This window comes from Numida meleagris, chromosome 2 (assembly GCF_002078875.1).
Source record: "Numida meleagris isolate 19003 breed g44 Domestic line chromosome 2, NumMel1.0, whole genome shotgun sequence".
Taxonomy (NCBI): domain Eukaryota; kingdom Metazoa; phylum Chordata; class Aves; order Galliformes; family Numididae; genus Numida; species Numida meleagris.
The window spans coordinates 86939888-86958643 of record NC_034410.1 but is presented as its reverse complement, the minus strand read 5'-3'; positions in this window follow the sequence as shown (position 1 = coordinate 86958643).

Here is an 18756-nt window from a genome sequence, read left to right as displayed (position 1 = left end):
AAAGCGGCAGCGCAGGGCCCCCCATTCCCTCCCGCGCCCTGCCGGGCCGACAGCGCCCCTCGCCCCGCCCACCCGCGGCCCGGAGCAGCCCCTCGCCACCGAGCCGCGCCCTGCAGCCGGCGGGATGGGTTCCCGTGGGTCCCGGTCCGGCTGTGGAAGTCCTGAGGGGTTTGGAGTTTACTGCCCTGCGGCGCCCGGGGGGACTGGGGATGTCCTGAACGCGGGGTGGTCTCAGAGAGCGGATGCGGTGTGGATCCAGCTGCACACAGCCTTCGTGCTGAAGCAGCTCTTGTGGGTGGATGATCAGCACGAAGCAGGCAAAAGTACTTTCAAACGAATAGAAGTTCCTTTTTATTATTATTTTTTTTTTCCCTTCTGGTTTTGGAACGGGCTAAGCTCACTTCGCAACATTAGCTTATAATCTGGATTCAAAAATCATCAATACACAAATGCCTGGTTGTCTAATGTGAGTCTGTATTTGGCACAGCCATTTTTCCTACAGGCATGAGGCATGTAGAAGTGCATTAAATTTTGGATGCTATTAGATAGCATCCAAAAGAGAGCTAGAAAAACAGTGAAGGGTCCAGAGGACAAGAGTTACTAGGAGCAGCTGAGGTCCCTGGGTTGGCTCAGCCCAGAGCAGAGGAGCTGAGGGGAGGCCTCATGGCGGCTGCAGCTCCTCACAGGGAGCAGAAGGGCAGCGCTGAGCTCTGCTCTCTGGGGACAGCGACAGGGCCCGAGGGAACGGCATGGAGCTGTGTCAGGGGAGGGGCAGCTGGGGGTTAGGGAAAGGTGCTGCACCAGAGGGCAGTGGGCACGGCACCAAGCTGCTGGAGTTCAAGGAGCATTTGGACACCACTCTCAGATGCAGAGTTTGAATTTTGGATGGTCCTGTGTGGGGCCAGGAATTGGACTCCATGATCCTTGTGGTTCCCTTCCAACCAGGGATATTCTGTGATTCTATGGACCTGGAGATTTCTGATACGCAAGTATCCAGTGAAGAAGGCAATGAAAGAAAATCTTCCGTCAGTAGATATATGCATTAGTACATACAAACATGTATAGAATGCTGGGCAACCTGTGGATCCATCTCCCACAGAAATGACTTGGCACCACCTCCGCATCTCTGTGCTCTATGCAGTATGATCACAGCAATGGAGTTGCAGGAAAGCCAGGCAAGCTCCCTCCCCAAGCCACTAGCCCTACACTCACCGTTAACTCAGAAACAGCAAACTATAGACATTCTGCAGGCTAGCCTGTAAGATCTCCCTGCAATATGGCAGGAGATGGAAGAAGACGACCCTTCTTCCTTTGGTCTGCTGCACTAGGGGCTCAGGAGGAGTGCCTCAGAGGGCCACCATAGGCCCTTCACCTCTAGATGAAGAATTACTAGAGGTGGATCTGCCTCTAGCACAGCTGGCCTGGAACAACACCACTGTGCCAGGGCTCCCATCAGTGTGGCCATAGCAATAACATCAAGGGTCCAGGCACCCAGCTCTTATCTACTCCACAATTTCTATGCCCAGAATTAGCTGGGAGGCAATCCGTTAACATCCAGTAGGCTTGCCTGTGAGATGGTCTCCTTTCCCATTCCCCATCCCTGCCCCTCGTGAAGGGGTTAGGAAAAGGCTCTTCAATGAGAGGGTGGTCGGGCCCTGGAACAGGCTCCCCAGGGCAGTGAGCACAGCCCCAAGCTGCTGGAGTTCAAGGAGTGTTTGGGCTCCGCATTCAGACACAGGTTTTCAGTTTTGGATGGTCTTGTGTGGGGACAGTGTTGGACTTGATGATCTCTGGGGGTCCCCTCCAACTCAGGATGTTCTGTGGTTCTATGTCTACGCAAATTTGTGGAAACAAATTAAGAAAGCTTAAGAGCTCTGTGGCCCAAGCTACCAAGGTGCAGAGCAGCTCTCGTCCAGCACTGGGGTAACTGAATGCAGCACTATCCATGAGCCAACAAGGCTTGCCTAAGGTCCAGGCTTTTAAACCACCACAACTACTTAGTTCTCTCCTCAGAGCTGGTGATTGATATTTGACTGGTCAGAGTTCAGATGACACAACCATGTAAATGCGTCTTTGGCTTTTTTTATATTGTTGGATCAAGAACTTTGTATCATCTTCTGTCTTTAGGAAGATATCCGACCTGTTTCACACAACCCAATTTTGAAACCACAACATAAGATGAAGGGCAGCATTTGCTGTCCTACAGAGTTATCCATATTTATTAAAGAAGAAAATTGCCAGAACTGCAAGTACAACCCTAGATAAAGATTTGACCCTATTCCTGGTTCTTCAGGAAATTGCTTTCCAGCACAATCTCATATTTTCTGAAACGACATCCTATGTAACATCAAGTGTTACAGGAGAGAACTGAAGACTTAAATCTACCATGGTAGAAGAACGTGAAAATGATGGTGTAGACTTGAAATAAATCCTAGTCATGTTTGACCAAAGTGGGTTAGAGCACACTTGAGATTTCTTGTTGGTTTCTTTTTCTCCTAAATATCGCTCATTTTATTACATACTATCTCAATATTTTCCAGGTCATTTGATTTCCTTTTGCATCTTTCTCAATGCTCAGATTCTCAGCCTTTGCAAACAATTGTTATCTGTTGTGTTTTTGTGGAGCACCTAGGATAGCTGTGGCTGCAGCCTCCCCACAGTTGCAAGCTGACTGGGACAGGAGACTTCTGGATCATGTGCATAAAGGCATACACCTCAAAAAGTGCTGGTAATACAAGAGAGAGAAGTACCTTCCTCTGCCCTCTTACCCTCTACCCTCTTCTACTTAAAAGCTAAATTTCCCCCTTCAGAATTAATTCCTACTCATTGACTGTTTTTTAAATGTTATCATAATAAAAATCACATTCATTACTAGCATCTACAAATGTGAATCATAGATTTGTATTAGAAATGAACTAGAACCACATGCACGTGTAGGTGCATAATCTGGTATGGTCAGCTAAGTCTGTGTCACTTAGTTTCAAAGACTGCTCTCTGTCTTCTTCGGTATAGTGGAAAGGTCAGACCTCCCGTGTCTGATAGACAATTTTTTTTAATTCAAAACAGAGTTATTAGCAGGGGTTAACAATAAATTTTAAATATTTCACATTGAAAAGGAAAACAAACTTAGTATAAAAAAGTAGCAAAATAGCAGTTTAAAAATAGTTTTCTACACAGTTTGAACAAATGATAGAAACTTTGCAATGATTTTCTGCAGACAGATGTCCTGTTCCCAATCTACAGCTCTCTATCCACGCTTCCATTTTGTTTTCACTAAAGATGCAACATTAGGGGGCCATGCTAGTGACAACATTGTCTACTTTCTTTGAGTACTTCCAGATTAAATGTAGAAACTACATGCTGTGCTTCTGGATCCTGCATGGCTGCAATAGTTTTAACTGAATGCAAATGAAAGGCTATAGCATGCCTCAGACTAACATCTTTGAAGGCATCTTGAGGAGATCTTCAAACGTGATAGCCTGGAGCCTAATTGTGCTTTTTAATTATGTTAAGACAGTTTGAATGAGCCAGTGTGATAAATTACAACCACACCTTTGGCATGCCAACACATACTTCTGAGGGAGTACTCTAAATTTGCAATGCACAGCACTAGCATGTTTTGCATATGATCATTTTCATGTGATGGAGTCAGGAAAGCAACAGTCCATCAGCCCAGAAAGAATGCTCTTGACTCCTGCATGGAGGGGTGTACCACTGGCCACAGCACTTTCCAGGCATCTACTACTTTTTAGCTCTACTTTTCATCTGAAAGGCATTTGAAATATAAGAATAGAAGACAATGGTAGCACCTCCTAGACCATACTTCTAACTTCATAACTTTGCTAGTGATCAAAGGGAAGGAAGTGATTCATACTTTCATGGCATGAACATGGTAATCTGTTCCTCCTTATATTGTTTCCAGACTTCACTCAAGGACACCTTCTGCTCCTCCGTCCATGATCTCACACAAGCTTATGTTCCCCCCACAACAGTTAAAACAGCTTTCCCTAGTCTAACCCTTCACCTTTTTTTACTTTTTTTTCCCTATCTATCTTTCTGAAGCAACTTTTGTAGGAGGAAAGATTACTATCCAGCACAGTAGTGCACTGCTGAGCCAAAACTCTGTCTTTCCTGTAAAATAATATCCTCCACACCCTGACAGTGACAATACTTCTGAGAAGGAAGGGTGCTTTGAGTCTTTATGCATAGTCAGGCATCTGACCATGGATGCTGGGAATTGTATGAAATGTACTAACACACGAGCTTATCTTATTTCACCTGCATTACAGCTTGTCCAAAGAGGTTTCAGATAGCCCCAATTTGATGAATCTGCTCCTATCTTCTAGCTAAGATGTGTGTTCCCCAATGTAAGATCTGTCACATTGAAACAATTTAAACAGTGTTTTTAGTGATCCGGTCATTTTGACTCCCATGAGGTCGTGATGAGCGCAGAAACTTTTTCCACTGGAAAAAAACCTTGTGTCTAACCCTTAGGAAACAAATTGTCACCATTGGTGTGTGAGTGCTGTGGAAGCACACAGCAGAGCAGATGCCATTTAACCAGTCCAGGCGGGTTGGAACCTGTGTTTTGTGAAGGGAGCCTAAAAGTTTCTAGCCACAGAGAACGGTAGGAAACAAACTGCAAGGAAAACAAGGAAGTACTGGTAAAGACCAGCTGATGGGATCAGAGAACTTTTCAGTAAGTTTTGATAATGAGCATTTTTCCACACATACAAGCAATGAGATAACACACAAAAATTATCTAAATTAATAACACTTTCAGGGTGAATTCCAAAAGCGGGTAATTGCTCTTTATCCTCCCATGGAGAAGATCTCAAATATCCAGAGGTGAGGAAGCAGTGCCTCCACTGCTTCCTTATCTTGCAGTTGCTGTCTGGAAGGCAGAGCTGAGTGGGCTGAGTGTCAGATTGCTCACCTTAAGCTCCTTTTCTCTTTCCTCCAGGTGAGAATAAAGTTAGAGCAGTGTGGGAAGGAGAAGCACTTCAATCATCTTTCCGGATGAAATTTGGAAATCTTCTCTAAAATTAAACTTTTCCCCCGGTTACCTCCAGCTGTCTTCATAACTTGACAAAGTCATATTTCTTTTTGTTTCGGTATAGATGCTTTAGAGCAAACTTGTGAAATCAGTCATTTTAAAGGTGACTGAAACTTTTTGGCTTTTGAGAAATGTCAAGAGACGAGAGACAAAAAAGGCAAGAATCACTTGCGATGTCTAATCCTGATTAGTAATGGTTATTAACTCCAAAATGCATTACATTTCTTTATAAAGCCAAAAAATCTCTTATGTTTGCTTCCCACCCTGTAGTAAAATACCTCGCTTTACAAGAAGTAAGATTTTGTTTTATAAATGGAGAGTTATTTTATGTGATTACATATTTACTACGCACTTCTTGTTATTTTGTGAATTACTAGTTTCACGATGTGACTGTAAGAGTTATTATAGGGACTGTTAAGAAGAAGGAGATATAAAAATTATGTGTAGAAATATTCCAAGGACTATAGTTAGTGTCTATTTTTATTCAGAAATCTTGCATGCCTATACGGCCAGAGGGTGATTTCAAACTGTGGCTCTCTTTGCATTTATGATGTGTTAGCTGCCAAAATCTTCAGCAAGTAAAAGCTATTTGGCCGTGCTGCCAAATGTGACACCCCTCTGAAATACTTCTGTTTGCTGTGACTCTCACAAGTGAAATGCCTTTTGTTTGAACATTCAGATATCAATAACCCATCATGGCTTGACTATCCCTTTTATACAGCACCTGAGAATACAGTTACTCGTGCTAGATCTCAAAGAATTGTAAGGACTCAATGTTGATTGTAAATCCTAGAGTAGAATACAATCATAGAAATATTGAGGTTGGAAAAGGCCTCTAAGATCATCAAGTCCAACCACCAACACCTTACCACCATGCCTGTGAAACCATGTCTCTCAGTGCCACATCCACACGGTTCTGGAACACCTCTCGGGACAGTGACCCCACCACCTCCCTGGGCAGCCTGTGCCAGTGCTTCATTGCTCTTTCTGAGAAGAAATTTTTCCTAATACCCAACATGAAGCTCTCCTAGTGCAGCTTAAGGCCATTACCCCTTGTCCTATCACTAGTTACCTGCAATCCGCAGATCATTTTTGCAACTATGTATACAGCATAAATTACTTGTGGCGTGCTGACTGCGAAGCATACAAGAATTTCAGTCAACTGATCAGAATTTAAGGGAGATAGATAGCTAAAATCAGGATCTGAAGAACATATATCACCTTCTCACTGAAGTTTCTTATCCTTACCACTTAGATTTGTAGCTGATGCGTGTCTGAGGCAGGAAAGAGTAAAGGAACAATTTTCAATCCTATAGCATGTTTTTGTTTAATATTTGTATGAGACTTTATTGGCAAGGAAAGATCTACAGCCGTGGATACTGCTAGAGTTGCACAAATTTTCCACTGTAAGTCCTATGCTTTTGGTTTTATTTGAATGTGCTACAATTCAAAACTTTGGGGTGGTTCTCTGACAGGTGTTTGTCTCATAAATGATTTAATTTTCAGAAGAAATTAGACAATTTTGTTTAAAGAAAGTTAAAGTTAGGGAGAAAAAAAATGCATTTTTCAAAACGGAATGATTCTTACCCTTGTTTTGTGGAAAAGACCCAGGCTGTCTCAAGAAGGTGAAATGCTTACATGGAAGTAAACAGGATGAGACAGCCAAGAAAATGCCTTTTGTTGTCTCTTACAGAACAATTTGCATAAATTTAATGGAAGAATAATTTACTGAAAACTTTGTTTGGAGATACTCTGTAGAATTTACTTGGAGACAAACAACTAAATTTTCTGAAACCCCCAAAGAGGGTATTTCTTCAGAGCTTAGTATGCAGGACAGATGTGAGATACAGGGATAAAAGAAAATGGCAGAATGAAGAGGGGCACAACAAGTGATGTGAGAATGGGGGGGATGTGCATGAAGCAAATCTGTGCTAGATGTCAGCAAACTCCAGATGCAGGAACTACCTTCACAAGTCTTGTCTGTCTGACGGTCAGGGACTCTTGGCTTTTCCACACTTATGAGATACTGCAGAAGTTGAATCTGTTCTGTAATCAAGTGTGTTAATTTTTTTCCTTTATTTATAGTTTTCCCATGTTGCCCTTTATAAATGTTACTGGTATATGGACTTGAGCTTAATGTTTACCGACACTCGTGTGACAGCTTTTGGAGATGAAGCGTCTCATCAGCTTAGGTTCAGCTGTGAATTTGGCCTTATTTCAAAAGGGACATCTGAAAAACACGGTTTCATCTTGAAATGTGAGTAGGAATTACAATGCATTTTTATAAAATTGTGGCCCAGGAATGGTGGAGTACAGGATCACTGTGTAGATTTATCAAGGAGTTAATGTACACTCCAAGACTCTCCATGCTGCTGTTACTTATCAGGAGAAATCTGCTCCTACAAGACCAGTTTCTGGATAATGAACCATAATTTGGGCTTTTTTTCTTTGTAGTCTCCGAAATTATTCTTTTATATATTTGCATTTTTCATAGGACTACAGCTGAGGCTCATTACATCTAGGATCCTGTTCTAAACAATAGCTAAGACATTGGTTGTGGATGAAGGTATGAGCAGCCTCGTGATACAGGGCAGTCATCCCATTTGAAATTCTTAAGCTGACCTATAGCTCAGAATTGGATGAATCTTTGCCATGGAATTTTTTTTTACTCTGTTTCAAATCTTTTATCATCCTAGTACAGAGTGCTTTTTTAACCATTCCTGTGGGCTATAAAATAAATATAGAGGATTAAAGGCTTGAAGAAATCTCTAGCCTGCAAAATCTTTAAGAGAATTTGCCACCTAGCAACAGCAAGGAACATGTGTCTGCTTAGAACAATCAGTGATTGTGTGATTCAGAAGAAACCTCCACACTGTTTATAACCACAACTGTAACTTGTGTAGGAAGGAAAAAGGCAGCAAAAGACTCAGGTTTCATCAGGGACAAAAGGATTTCATTACCATAAGAAGTCCCTAACAGGGTGACAAATAATCAAGACTAAAAAGAATGTGTGAGACCAGCAGAAAGGGAAACAATGACGTTCCTATTATAGCAGTAGGTTTTACAATAAGTGATATGTCAGCTTTTTCACTGGGAATTGTGCTGAATAACTTAGTGATTTTAATTCATCAGCAAATGAATACTTAGATTAGAAGCTCTTTTCTTTTCAAATTTGCATTTACCGCTTACTCATGCAATAAACATCACATTCCTTGAGAAGTATGAATTATTTGCACATTATTTCAAATGTACTGTTTCCCAGTGTTAAGGATTCAAAAATACAGATACTCTGCTAGTTTGTATGTTAGATTGTAGGAAAAATATGTGAACAGTATGAGAGGAAGCGTAGCTGCAACATACATGAGCTGGCTGGCTATCAAAATCCCATTGGTCTGCATTTTCTGGTGCTAAAGAGGTAGTAGTAAAAATTACACAGATGCTAATGCACATGGATTCTGCTCAGACCGCTCTCGCATATAAGAATGCATTTCATTGGATATCAGTTACCCTAGTTGCTCTATCTTCCTACCATTTTTTTCCTTCTTAGAGGAAAGAAACCGGGGATATCCAAGGACACTGTGCCTTTCATACCTCCCAGACCTCTGAACTGTTGATACTTGTTAAGGAATTTTACCCACGTGATGTTGTTAAATCAACCTGGATCTGTTCTTAAAAAAAAAAAAAAAAAAAAAAAAAAAGCAGAGTAAAAAAACACATTGTTTCAATATAAGTTATTTTTAAAACATAGGCTGTAGTTTCTCCCTTACAAACCAATTTTAACCCAGCAAAGTCATTGTTAATACTCATTGCTAACAAACTACTTTTAATACTTAAAGATAGATGATGTATTGTTCCTAAATTAGGCTACTTTACTATTTGGAGAAATCACTAGCCTAGCCTCTTAGAGGCAGCTGCTGGGACTCAATTCTGTTTCTGGCAGCAGGAGAGTACATGCTGGAGTATCAGAATTGGAGCAGAAAATTGTAAGTGCAGCTGAAATGGAATGGGAAGCAGCAAGCTATTGCCAAGGGAACACAGGGATTTTGGTAATAAGTACCTTGAGTGAGTTTATACAAAATACAAAAAGTTCCAGAACAGATGATGTAAATAATGGAAAAATACTACTAAAAGTATTTCACAGAACTTGACATTTGTACTGAATTGCTAGTGACGTTTCAACCATCATAATATAGCCAGGCCCCAGTAGGCAACATTTTTCAATGGGAAATGAGATATTTAAGCAGCGTGATGGTGGATTGTGGACTACTAATGGCAGTCCTTACTTGGTAACACTTCCATGGATGTAGATCAGTGCACTGGTTCAGATATGCTCAAGACACTGTGGATGTTCCTGTAATAAGAGCAAGTTTGCAAAACACAGAGGGAAATCACTGCAGAGTCCAAGCCCTCCTGCTTCACAGTTAATCTCTTTCAGCAATTGATCAGAATGTGAAATCTGGTGGCATGTTTTGCTTGAGGAGAATGTAATTTTATAATCAAATGTTCCTTTGGTCCCAATTATTTGTAATCATGGTAAAAGTCCTGCTTCTCTGAAGACAAGAGAAAGCAGTCAATGAGAAACGATTTGTGTTTTCAAAGCTCCAGGCTTCTCCTCAGCTGCTATTTAGCCCACAAGCGGCCTTTGGATTCCCAGGACCTCATTCAGAGTTTTTATCTGCCATGTAGAGATATCCATTTTGATTTGAGCTGCTCTCTGTCCGCTGTAATACTGACATGTAGGACAGGGATACCAGCCCTTTCAGCAGGACCTGTGCTACAGCTGTGCTTTGTCTGCTTCTCTGCCTCCTCAGAAGTGAGGACTGAGGTGCTGAGGGAATACGGAAAATAAGGTGATATTTCTTTTAGCACTAGCGGAGTTTGTTCTTGATTTTGAAAGAGATCTGATTAGGATTCCAAGAAATAGGTGAGGCAGATATAAGAAGACAAGGGAAAGATATCCACATTGGCCAGGGCAGCCTTGCATCCAGGTCACATATGCAGACATCAGAAGCAGATTGGATCCCTGCTCGGCCAAGTTCAAAACATGTCCTTGAAATTAAATTCTCGCTTTGCATGTGTGTGCCTGGCTGTGGATATTTTCAGGGTAGTGTCCTGTTTTGAAGAAGTCTGAGACAGGTTTTGTCTTCATCCTGATACAAAACAAAGTCAGCCTCGTACTCTTGCAGTTCTTACCTAACTCTATAAAAAAATAATATATTCAACAGCAGATTTTCAGCACCAATATTTTCCTTGTATACTTGTGATTTGCTGTTTTTCTTTTTACATATAATAGAATTGGAACTAAAATATGTGATATGGAGCAACACATAATATGTTGAACAACGTTCCTGCAGGTTTACTTTTCTTCCAAAACAAATGGCGGAATGGTTAGGTTCCACATCAGAATGTATTAATGCGTGGGTTTTTTTACTCCTAATATTCTTTCCAATATCTGGAGCTAGTTTAAGACACGCTCTTCCCCTTTAAAAACCTTCCTGTTGGAAATTGAAAGTGTGCTGTTGGCTTCATACATCATTTTAGTTCCTTCTTTTAAAAGTCATATCCCAAATATGAGTTTCAGAGAAAGTTAAGCATTCCAAGGACACCTTAAAAAAAGGCATGAATACCATTTTTCTGATAGAGATTTTGTGTATCTGGGCAAATTACAACAGACTTAATGTACATGATGAAATTGCACTATAGCCATGGAGACCGTATCATATTGTTACCTACCTATTTCACATTGCTTCTCCTTCCCTGTTAACATTTACATCTTCAGACTTTTTTTCTCCCAGGAGTTTATTTTCAGCAGTTATCCTCATTTTTTAATACAGCAAACCTGCTTTTAGTTCATCCTGTTACACTTGATTGGAATCCTCTAACAAAGAAGAATAAAACCCAATGAACTGTATCACAACCTTACAGTTACTTCATTGGGATCCCACTGAATGAAGCTCTGTGGTAAGAGACCTTCAATCATTGTCCTAAAACTGTCCCCGTGAAAGCTGAATGTCTATCATCTCATGAGCCCTCTGGGAATAGGCACAGGCCAATAAAAAGCATTTTTGTTAATCTCTACATCCTATAGCCCAGCTTCTTCGAATCTCACACTCTCTCTTTCAGAAACTTGGCTGTAATTCTTCCTACCATCTGATAACTTTTAGTATTTTTTGTTATTCTCTGGTCGGCTGTTAGAGGTATTGATGTATTAAATTCTACAGCATTTACTTTCTATAGATTCCAGCCTCAGAGAGCATCCCAGGACAGACGTCACATGAGTCACACATGACCTCATACTACTCCAAGAAAGAAATGAAACACACAATTTAGCTAAGTGCTTTAATGATTTCTGGTTGAGACATGCTTCTGTGTATAATTTTATCCTTTTCCAATGAATGACAGACAAGATTTTGAAACTGGTGATTGAAGGGAAACTTAGAAGAGTTTTTAGATGAGAAGGTAAGACTATTAAGTTCAGCCTTGGCAGAAGACAATACAGGGAATTATGATCATGGACAGAAAAGCTAAATTTAGTCCTTTCCTTTCAAATTTTTATCTGAGATCAAGGTTCTATTGTTGATACTTGCCTTTCTTTGTGCTAAGCCATAAACTTTAAGTGATATGCTTCCACATAAAAAAAAAAACAATATGATCCAAAAAGGACATTTAAATCTTTCATACTTTTCTAAGCCATGCAGCTCTTAAGCCTCAGCCAGTTCATTGTAAACCATACAATTTGAGAAGGCATTCTTCAGCGAGATTTAATTTTATGCAATGGAAGGGTTCAGTGTTTTCAGACACATATAAGATATAAGCAAATTACTAAGTGTCCTCTATTCCTCATCACTAAAGCAAAGAGGACATGCAAGAAGACAGCCTAAGCAAGTTTTCAATACTTTTTCAATTCTTTCAATTCTTTTAAGAAGAAAAATATTGTAAAATATTTAGCTAAACAATAACTTGAATATATATGGATAGACTGGATCTTGTTGCTCCTGAGTAACACATAGAATGGAAACCCCCGCTATCACCATTTCCAGCCTAGGAGTTAAATACTTGATGAAGGCTTTGAATCAAATTTAGTGATTCACACAGAGTTCTCTGACAGGATATGTTCCCAGACAGTCCACGGATAGGAATCTTAGTATGTATGCAACACCTTTGTTCAACAAAAAAAAGAGATATTGGGTTAAGTTACAATTTCTAATACTAAATTACAGTGATGGTTCATGTAAATGCCTCTGCATCTGGAATGCTCAGGAACTATGCAACATTTGTGGTAAGGAAAACCTGAGCTAGTCAGCCATATAAAATCTGAAGTGTCTTTGTGCAGTAGCATCTACTTATGTAGTAGCAGCGATATGGCACAGGTACCTGTGATATCTTAAGGAAGACTATGAAGAGCATTCATGTTTTTTTTTGCTGACAACCTATCAAGTAATTGATAACAGTCTTATAAAGTGAATGTCACCTATTTCAATTTTTTTCCACTGTGGACTCAACTGGAACAAGTTTTCCTCAAATTTCTTGTAATTTGCTACCTGAAAGTTCAAAATCAGTGTGACTTCATTGCTTATAGACACCTTGGAGATCTCTTCTACTTGGTTGAATGTAGAGCTTTTATCACATTTCTACAGTGAACATTTTCCAAAGTAGATTCAAGGTTATTTTCAACAAATATTTCATAGTGAGACTGAGATTAATTTTATGCAGACATATCACAGATGGCCATTCAAATCAATAGGTGTAGAAAATAATGCATAGAAATGGATATAGCAAATTAATTTAAAGTTAGGTATCTACAGGGAAAGATGTAGTACCGATCCAATATCCTATTCAAAAGATTTTTTCTGATAAAAATGTATCAGTCCTGCAAACACTTCTGAGTGGAGATTGGAGTGACTTTGTTAATGAAACATATTTACATCAAGAAGTATAAACCCACAACTCCTAAGCTTGCTTTCCTTATTAATTTTCCCCAAAAATATTTTAAAATCTCTTATTTATCTAATCTGTATTTCTTCTCTGCAATTATTTTCTATATGGGGAACATTTATCTCAAATTAATCAGAATGATGCAGACATTTTGTCATAATTTTAATTTCATTATTTTTATAGTGTCTTTATTATTTACAATATATTTTCTTAGATCTTGTCATCCAACAACACAATACAAAATAACTAAAAGCTTGCTAATGGAATCTCTATGCTTAGAATATTTCTCTGTCATTTTTCACATGAAATGAAATTCTCTCAGCATAACTGAAATATTAACTGGTGCAAAAAGTTTGCTGGAGCTGCTTTGCCTCAGGTGTTTCCCTTCCATACCCTGATCCAGATAATCACATAGCTGGGTAATCCATCACTATCGGCTTATAAGCTGTGCTGCAACAATGTGGAGTGGGAAGAAACTTGCATGCAGAATGTTACTGTATTCTCATTGTGATGAACTGATTCTGGTGCTTACTCTCTTCCAGGCACAGCTTTCAACATCCAGCTCAGTTTTTAATATAAACATTAGTCAAGTTCTACACATTTCTGGCTGATGTTAACCATAACTGCTTTAGAAGAGGTATACTATATTTATTTATAGTTGTTGTCAAGTTGCAATTGAAGCTTATTTATTTACTGTAAGAAAATTGAGATGGTTTCTGTATATTTTAGGTAAGTAAAGCTCAGGAGTCCTTGTAAATGATAAGGTATCCTGTACTTTCCAGTTAAACTCCAATTCCAGTCTTTACACAGTTCAGCTTTGCAGCTACCTTTCACATCTTGACTCTGCCAAAGTAATGCCTTTTTAAAATTCTAATGTGAGAAAAACAAATAGCTTTCAGTTTTAGCTAGATTTTTTGTTAACCAAAATAAGTTTTCCATTCCTTTTAATGGAATTTCTCAAGCTGGTGCAAGGTGACCTGTGGAGTTAAAATGTGGAAATAAAACAAATAGTCTTATAAATTAATGTACAAGATGTTCCAAGAAGGCAGTCCGAGTTCTGAGGAGAAGGAGACAAAGAGGACTAGTGAAGGATAAAACACTGTGCAGACTCATTTGCAGTTCTACAGTGAATGCCTTCACGTGACTGCTGCCTTTCCACTCTTTCCCAAAGAGAAAAGACCTCCAGAAGAGAGTGAAATTTAAATTATTTTTGGCAGTTCTTAGGAGGATGTTAGTAGTAATTACAGCAAAAAGAACTAGTACTAACTTCACGATAATTGCTTTTCCTTTAACTTCTTAAATGCAAAACTTTTGTTTTACAAAACAGATAGATATTTATTTCTGTCTCTGTTTACAGATTGAGTTCAGGAACATGATTTACCTAGGGTTTGATTTACAACAAATCTAGCCAAGGCAGAAGCAGAAGCCTGGGTTCTCCAGTCCCCTGTTCTAACAATTAGATTCACTCTGTGGTTTTATTGATATGTATATGATAGTTCATGTTTCTTGAACAGATAACGTTCTGGATCTCTAGGAAGTGGCCCAAGTAGAAGCTGAGTCACTGGTAGATGATATTTTTAACTGGCATCACCAGCTCATCATCTACTCTATCCAGCATCGGTTTGGCTGTACGTTTCTTTTGCAGCCCATCCATTTTCTTCTGTTCTATTGCTATCAGAGAGCATTTCTAGTCTTGTCTATATTATGCTCCTCTACTAAATGAAAATCTCGTATGATATTCTAATAAACTGCTTAAGGGAGGATGGTGACCTGAGGGCAACATAAGAGGCAGCTAAGAATCACTTGTAAATAAAATACAGTTCTGACTGTAGAGGCAAAATATACCAAACACATTATATGCACACTAAGATAGTGTATGTACAGTAGATGGTTCTTTAATATATGCATTAGTAATAAGGTACAAAGATGCTACAGGCTTACTTTTAAGCTATTATTACCATTTATGTAGTGGGAAGCTATATCAGCCTAAGAAATGGTAGACATCATAAATAAAGTCTCATCATTAAAGAATACAAGGATCACAGCAGAGACAAATGATGCTGATGAAAGATGCATAGAGACTGAACAGAATGACAGGGCTTTCTTGTTGCCAAGCAGATTTGAATGTTGACTCATAACAGTTACTCTTCATTGTAACTCAGTGTTAAATGGAAAAACTCTCTTCAATCACTTGTGTTGTTGAATCTCACGGGGAACTGCTCTGATCCTTGCATAATACAATAACAAAATTTTATTACACTAAACCAACAGAAACCTGGAGCAGATACTTTTCACAAAATGATTTGGTGGTTTCTCTCCAAAACCAAGCAAAAACAAAAAAATTCTAACCAGAACATTGGCTTTCAACCTTCATAAAGGATGAACTGTAGCTGGACCACCCTGGGAACTATGACTCACAGTGTCACACATCCTTCTTGTTCCAGAGGGGAAGCAGTTTGCACCACCCTTTTTCTTGGCACAGTCTGCTTCCCCCTCTCCAACTCTGGGATGCAGCCCAACCCACTGACCCATGAGGCTCTTTATATTCTCTGGCCACATCAGAAAGATTAGACAAGACTACCACCATCTCTTGCCTGCCTCACGTAAGACAGCAGACAGTCCTTACTTTTCTGTGCTGAAAAGGACTTCAAATGTTTGAACAAATGTTGACATTTTGGATGATGTTTTAGCTTCTTAAATTGAAATGTTAGTAATTTGACTAATTCTTTTTGTGAGTTTACTGTTACCGTTTGGCACATTTTCAGCAATTTCAATACAGTGAAGTCTACTGCTTAGTTTATCTCAAGTATGCTCTGTCTTGTGTTGTTCAGTTTATCTCAAATGTACCCTGTTAAGCGGGCCAGAAAAGGTGTACATACAACTTAAGTGTATCAAAAATAGTTGATGAGCCTGAATGCGTAGAGGTTTTATGTACGCCCTTCCAAACCTGATCTTCAGTTCCGGTTTACTGGTTTCCACTCCTACTCATTCATGGACCAAATTAAATTGGAGTACATGCTCTCATTAGTCATGCTTTAATTAACTTTTAAGGTCTAGTAAAGCATCAAGGGTTCAGCTACTGATGTGGTACTGGTCCTTTGTGTCACTAAACATCACCACAGCTTGGTTACCTCTGACATTATTAAATATACTCCAATCATGTAAGTAGCCCCTTAGTTTCAATGACATCACTTCCATGAAGAAGTGGCACTTACAAAACATTGCATATTCAGCTTCCCAAGGTTATTTTTCATTCGCCCTCTCTTTTCGTGTTTGTAAGAGCCCTGCTTTTAGTGCACAGATAACACAGTAAATATTCTGTTGTGGCTGTATGTAGGAGGCGTGATGGTAGCATCTGCTTCTGCTGCTGGAGGAGTTATAACATCTTGCATCTCATATGCGTTGAATAAAAAACATTGACTTCACGCTGATGGACTGCTAGGGGAGCTAAAAAAGACTTGGGAAAAGACTAAGATGTGATGTTCCTTTGATTAGGAAAACACACAGCAGAGGAGGTAGGGCAGTAGTGGTAACCATCACCTGAAAAAGCACATGGGATAAAAGAGAACTTCAGAAAGAACATGGGAAGATACACTATCATCATCAACACTAAAACAGAGGAACATGTATCATGGTAGTCTTACCAGTACTTTTACTATTCCTGTTACAGTCTGGAGAAAACTCACACCTAGATAAATGGCAGAGACTTAATGAGATCTTGAACAGATCTGCATCTGTGAAGTGTGAGCTAGATGCTTTGGGGAAAAAAGGCAGGGAACAAACTTGGCAGGCAAACATGATTCAAGAATGGAAAGAAGCTGTGATTGAGAAAGTATCAAAGGATGGGTTCCCTGTATCTGAAAAGACATAAATGTGTTTCTCCAAAGGGGCAACTGAATTTGTCAGAGAAAGCAGATGTATAGCAAAAAAAAAAAGTAAAAGAAACTTATATATGCAAGTCCAAAAAACCCCACCACAACATTATTTGGAAGCTTCCCTCTCCATTGTGTTAGGACACCATAATGCCTCCTTCACGTCTCTGTAGTCACGTAAGAGAATGTGATGCTTCTTTAGAAGATTTCCTGTCTACTTGAGAAAGCAATCAATGACCCATTTTTATGTCCCACTTACAAATACAGTTCAGTATTGCTTTTAAATTATTATATTTCTTCATTCTGTAAAAGCTATGTAATTTTTGCTTATTTATTTGCATACCAGCCTGAAGGTCACATCTCCTACAAACCATATCCAGGTCTGTAGCAGATCTCTTCATCTGGCCTTAAGTTCTGCAAGTTGGACCTCTACCTCTGCAAATTGTATCCCTCTCTTCCTGTTTTCCTCATGCTCAAAGCACTGTAAAAAAAAAATGCTGCAATTAGAACTAGGTCCTGTGGTTCTCTGGAATAGCACCATTTCTAAAATTAGTTTTAATTACCGTGTAACTGTCCTCCACTTACTGGGATGAAAGAACCCACTCTGCTGCCTTATCCTTTGGCCCTATTCCTCCATGAGTCCTCCTGAGGTCTCACTTTCTCCAATCTTCTCTCCAATTGCTGTTACGTTTACAGGGAGGTGATCTCAATGGTACTCTCCGAAGCTCAGACTTTTATTTCTTATTTCCATTGTTTCTTGAAAAGTGGAAAGCTAAAATAAAATTATTTTCCTTTTAGCTAACCTATTCTGTGGACAGATCACTAAAATATGCCATGGGTATGGCAATGACTTCATGGTTACTGCTATCCAGATTAAACTGTAAAGTTTACAACATGCTCCATAAAAATGTCCTGTAAGTTTTCCTCTTACTGCATATTTTCATTATAAATTGCTTCATACTATCACTGTGAACATAAAAAGAAAAATTGAAGGGAAAAAATGCTGAACACGCTATCTGTGCTTAGCAGCAGCTCTGGATAGTACACATGACAGAAAAATTTGAAACAAAAAGATTAATGGACAGTGGATATGTATATGAGCTGTATCAGGGTTGTTCTAAATCACTAATGTTGGACAAAAGTTTTCTTCTCTAAAGATATCCATTGTGATAGTATAAATTATCAGTGCTCTGAATATCTTTTTGAAAAATAATGCAGAAATTAAAGGACAGTTTTGAGATGTTTCTGGTTCACAGATCAAATTACTTTCCAGTTAAACTCCAACAATAAAACACATCTAAAAAACATCTTATACTAAAAATGATTTGATTTCTTTTCTTTATTTAAATTATCTAGGCCAAAAAAATCACTTTTTTCATTAGGAAATTCTAGGTGTGGTTGACCGGAATTGAGACATTTTGATTTGAAATATGTTTATTTGTTAGTGAAAATTAGTTTGAGTCAGAGTCTCCCTTCTCATTAAGCTGACACTTTGCACTGCAGAAGCCATGGGCAACAGCAAAGGGGATCTGCCTGGGAAGCTCAGATTCTTGGGAAGAATGTAAATATCACTTGCACCAGAGGTATTGAGGTAAGGCCAAGGGACAAGTTAATTTCAAGCCAAGACAGAATTCTATGTTTTTACATTTCTAAGCTGAAATTTACTAACTGAAAATTAATAAATCAGTATTTTGCATTTTGGGTATTCAAATGGGAAAGTAGGCTAACATAACAGAGGTCACAATGTAAAGCAGTGGACAAGGCCATAGAGGGTCTGCATTCCAATTTTGCCTTACAATACAGCAAACAGCCAAACCTAGGAAGGTAAAATTGGAATCCTGATCCCCTTATGGCCTACTCCACTGTTTTACACCATGATCCATTGTTTTAGGT